A 5,545-nucleotide genomic window follows, 5' to 3' on the forward strand; every position below is an offset into this window, starting at 1 on the left:
CTGTCCTGACAGTGAGGAGCCTGCCTGGGATTCTCTGTCCATCTGTCTGTCTGTCTCTCTCTGGGCACCCCTGCCCTACTCTCTCAAAATAAATAAATTTTTTAAAAATGATAAAAATGTTTAAGAAATATAGTTTTTTTAATTTTTATTTATTTCTAGGAGAGAGAGAGAGAGACAGCGTGAGCAGGGGAAGGTCAGTGAGAGAGGGAGACACAGACTCTGAAACAGGCTCCAGGCTCTGAGCTGGCAGTCAGCACAGAGCCCGACGCGGGGCTCGAACCCACGAACCGTGAGATCATGACCTAAGCAAAAGTCAGACACTTAACCGACTAAGCCACCCAGGCGCCCCCCAAAATGATAAAAATGTTTAATAAAACAAAATTCAGACTTGGTAAGGAGGGACTTTATTAGAAAGGATTATTGCAAGGTGGAGGAGAGTTCAGGCTGAGAATGGACCACAGTTCCAGATTCTGGGGAGTCGGCGGGGGGAAGGCGCGGCTTAACCTAGGTTTGTTTAACAAACATTTTGTCCTGATAGAACAGTGGGGACAAAACAGCTCAGCTAAGAGTTTATGGGTCCCCCCCACACACAAAGGGGTGAGGGATTGGAAGGGTCTGTGTGTGGCCCTGTCTTAGGTTAACAGAGGGTCATCCAGGGCCTTCCCTAAGTCATGGGGAAGATTGCTGCTTTGCAATAAGCCAGTTCCTGCAATGCCAAAGTCCAGGGAGGATTTCTTTTCTTTCTTTTTTTTTTTTTTTAATTTTTTAATGTTTCCTTATCCTTGAGAGAGTGAGAGAGACAGAGAATGAGCAGGGAAGGAGCAGAGCGAGAGAGGGACACAGAATCTGAAACAGGCTCCACGCTCTAAGCTGTCAGCACACAGCCTGACACAGGGCTCGAACCCACGAACCGTGAGATCATGACCTGAGCCAAAGTCGGACGCTCAACCGACTGAGCCACCCAGGCGCCCCCAGGGAGGATTTCTTAACCAGATGTGCAAGGCTCAGGTAACTTCAGCACTGTCCTAAATAAAGACGTTTGGCTGCGGGGTGGAGAGGGGGAAGACCTGCCTCTGAGACGCTCAGAGGACCGGCCAGCCCTCGGGTGGGGGATTTCAGCCCCAACTCACAACGCTTTCATGGCCCAGAATCTCAAGATTTGAATTTAAGTGGAAATAAATACTCACACGGGTGCTCTCCAACTTTTTGGTCTCAGGACCCCTTTGCACCATTAAATAAATATCAGCAACCACAAAGAATTTGTTGGCATGGGTTGTATCTGTCCATATTTACAATTTTAGCAATTAAAATGCAAAACGTTTTTTAAATTTTTTTTAATGTTTATTTAATTTTGAGAGAGACAGACAGAATGTGAGCGGGCGAGGGGCAGAGAGAGAGGGAGACACAGAATCCGAAGCAGGCTCCAGGCTCTGAGCTGTCAACATGGAGCCCGACACGGGGCTCAGACTCATGAACACTGAGAACACGACCTGAGCTGAAGTTGGAGGCTTAACTGACTGAGCCACCTAGGTGCCCCAAAATGGCAAAACTTTTAAATCGCAGAATACACAAGCACGTTAGAAAGGATTATTACAATTATTACATTAGCTGTCAGAACAATGATGCCATCACACATCACATAGCCTCAGGAAAACTCCAGATTCTGGTGGGGGGGGGAGGAGGCAAATAACATTTTAGTATTATTATGGAAATAATTTTAACCTTGCAACTAACCTGAAAGGGTCTTGGGGATCCCGAGACCACCAGACAACACTGCGGGACTAGAGGCCCCTGTATTCCTGATTGGCCCTTGCTGAGCCTTCGAGTTTTATCTTAGTGACCATAGTTCCTAACTTCAATTTTTCCCTTCTCTTTATAATAATAGGACCACCTAGGTTCTGGCTGAGAAAATGGCCACCCATCTGGAGACTACATTTCCCAGGCTCCCTTGCAGGTAAGTGTGACCATGTGACTAAGTTCCACTCAAAGAAAAGGCACAGAAGAGATGTGGAAAAGTCCCAGCTCATGTCCTTAAGAGGTGGCATGCTCTCCAGTATCTCTGTCCCCCTTCCTGCTTGCTGTAACAAGGTCATGGGCGGAGGCGGGGAGGGGGCTTTCCTTCAACTGAGTTGATGAAAATAACACCTTTTTTTTTTTAATTTTTAAAGTTTTTATCTATTTTGAGAGAGACAGAGCGAGTGGGGGAAGGGGAGAGGGAGACTGAGAATCCCAAGCAGGATCCACACGGCCAGCGCAGACCCAATGGGGGCTCGAACCCTGAAACCAGGAGGTCATGACCTGAGCCCAAACCAAGAGTTGGACATTTAACTGACTAAGCTGCCCAGGCCACCCAGGAAGGAAGCGCCTTAGAATAATGGTCCCCGAGGAGTGGTCCCAGATGAGCAGCGGCACCTTGGTCCCCTGGGAGTTTGCAAGAAAGGAAAATTCTCAGGCCCCATCCAAGACCTACTGAATCAGAAACTCTGGGACTTGGGACCCAGCAATCTGTGTTTCAAAAAACCCTCCAGGAGGGGCTTCTGGGTGGCTCAGTGGGTTGAGCATCTGATTTCAGCTCAGATCATGATCTCATGGTTCATGAGTTCAAGCCCCGCATCTGGTTTGCTGCTTTCAGCACAGAGCCTGCTTCAGATGCTCTGTTCCCCTCACTCTCTGCCCTTCCACCGATCACACTCCCTCTGAAAAAATAGATAAGTATTTATTTAAAAAAAAAAAAAAACCTTCAGGGGATTCTGATATACACCCAAATTTGAGGACCACTGGGCTTGTAGATGCAGAGAAAAAAAATAGAAGCACCTGGGTCCGTGGACCACCTCAGGAGACCAGCTTGGATATTCACATGAGAAAATCAATCTTCTATCTTATCAAAGCATCTGTTATTTGGTCTTTCGTAAATCAAATCAATATCTTTTTTTTTTTTTTTTTTAAGTATGCTCCACACCCAGCATGAGGCTTGAACTCATGACCCTGAGATTCAGGAGTCAAGTACTCTACCAACTGAGCCAGCCAGGTGCCCCTCAAATCAATATCTTAATCAGCAATATATTTTAAAACACCCCTTGATTTTTTTTTTTTTGAATTAAGAATTTTAGGCATGTTTCTCAGGGGTGCCCGGGTGGCTCAGTCGGTTAAACATTCAACTTCAGCCCAAATCATGATCTCGTGGATCATGGGTTTGAGCCCCGCGTGGGGCTCTGTGCTGACGGCTCGGAGCCTGGAGCCTGCTTCGGATTCTGTGTCTCCCTCTCTCTCTTCCCCTCCCTTGCTCATCGTCTCTCTCAAAAATAAATAAACACTGGGGCACCTGAGTGGCTCAATCTGTTAAATGTCAGACTTCGGCCCAGGTCATGATCTCTCGGTTTGTGAGTTCAAGCCCCACATACGACTCTGTGCTGACAGCTCAGAGCCTGGAGCTGCTTCAGATTCTGTGTCTCCGCCTCTCTCTGCCCCTCCATGCTCATGCTCTGCCTTTCTCTGTCTCTCAATAATAAATAAATAAGCCTTAAAAAATAAAAAAATAAACATTAAAAAATTAAAAAAAGAATTTTAGGCATATTTCTCACAACCATCAGGATAGCTATTAAAAACACACAGAGAAAATAAATATTGGCAAGGACGTGGAGAAATTGGAACCTTTGTGTGCTGCTGATGGGAACGAAAAATGGTACAGCTTCTGTGGATGTTAGGCATTTCCCAAGAAAATGAAAAATGGAATTACCCCCCAAAAATGGAATTACCACATGATCCTTTGGGATAAAACTTTAGGACATGGAATGGTATATAATAGAAGTGGAATCATACACTAATTTTTGTGACTGGCTTATTTCACTTAGCATAACGTCTTCAAGATTTATGTGTCGTAGCAGCTGTCAGAATTCACCTCCTTTTTAAGGCTGAAAAATATTCCTCTGCATGTCTATATTCCGCCTCCCTTGCAGCTAGAAATACCATGAAACAGCCCCAGACAAGGCGATGCAGGCAGAAATCTACCAAGCTAAGAAAGTTTTGACCTCCTGCCTCGAATTCATACACAATGCCTGGAGCGGTGGCCTCCATATTGTGACCATGAGGAAAAAAACCAAGAGAATCAGATAGACCTCAGCAACAACAGCCTCTGAACCTCTGAGCAATGCCAGTAACCTTCTCCCTCTAGACTTACAGGAGAAAGGTTAACCTTTTATTTGCATGCTGATGACCTGGTCTTGGTGTTAGTTGCAGCCCAAAGCATTTATTTATTTACATTTTAAGTAGATCTATTTATTTTGAGTCAGAGACAGTGCAAGTGGGAGAAGGGCAGAGAGAGAGAGAGACAGAGACAGAGAGAATACCAAGTAGGCTCTGTGCTGCCAGCCCAGAGCCTGACACGGGGCTTGAACTCACGAAACCACAAGATTATAACCTGATCCGAGACCAAGAGTTGGACATTTAACCGACTGAGCCACCCAGGTGCACCCCCCCAAAGCATTTATAACTGATACACTTGGTCAAGTTACATAACCTGTCTCCCCGGCCAGAATGTAGGTTCCATGGTGGCAGAGAACTTGACTTTGTTCACGCTGTGTGCCCAGCCCTTCCCGTCCCAATTAGTGGCCGGCAGGGACCACACCGCTGGAACGCGTGCTTAAGGTTCTTCAGCCACAATCTATCAGTACCATCCTCGTGTTCGCTGAAATAATCACACACAGCTCCAGACAGCGCTGGACGCCTAGTGAACCCTCCAGAGAGGTCAGCGATGACCTCCATTAAAGCTTCTGGCGCTCCTCCCACCTGCCTCCCAACTTCCCCCAGGTGGCTTTCATCAGACAGCTCGGTGCCCACACCCCCCTCGTTTCCGGGTCGTCCCCTTTGAGTGTGTGACAAGAACCTCAAGGGGCTGGCAGCTTCGGCTCTTCTTTCTTCTGATGTCTACACAAGTAATAAGTGGTCTGGATCTAAAAGTGGGTCTTGGGGCTCCTGGGTGGCTGAGCCTACTGAGCGTCCGACGCTTGGTTTCAGCTCAGCTCATGATCTCGCGGTTATGGGAGTTGGAGCCACGCGTTGGGCTCCGCGCTGACAGCATGGAGCCTGCTTGGGATTCTCTCTCTCCCTCTGTCCCCCCCACCCAGTGCTGTCTCTGTCTCGCTCAAAAGTAAATAAACCTCGAAAAAATAATAAAACAATAAAATAACACACACATTAACTAATTTACTGAAAAAAGTGGGCCTTGTATCTTGACCAGTTCAATCATCCCAGCCAGGCCCTGGCCATGTGCCGAGTGTGCGTGTGTGTGTGTGTGTGTGTGTGTAACCATAAGGATTATCTGTCGTATCTCTTTTCCTCCTTGGCCTGAGGCTGCCCTCTCCCCAGCCTCTCCTCCCAAAGACAAAGACACACAGAGACCAGAGAAAATTCTTCATTTTATTTCAGCTCACAAACCACTGAAGGGATCAGTCCCTGGCCCTCCCTCACCTAAATGCAGCCCTTCCCCCCCAACACCTTCACAAAACACTGATTTCCTCCCAGAGCTAAAATGAACAACCAGTCCCAA

The sequence above is a fragment of the Crocuta crocuta genome, unplaced genomic scaffold (genome assembly GCF_008692635.1).
Source record: "Crocuta crocuta isolate KB4526 unplaced genomic scaffold, BGI_CrCroc_1.0 scaffold334, whole genome shotgun sequence".
Classification (NCBI taxonomy): Eukaryota; Metazoa; Chordata; class Mammalia; order Carnivora; family Hyaenidae; genus Crocuta; species Crocuta crocuta.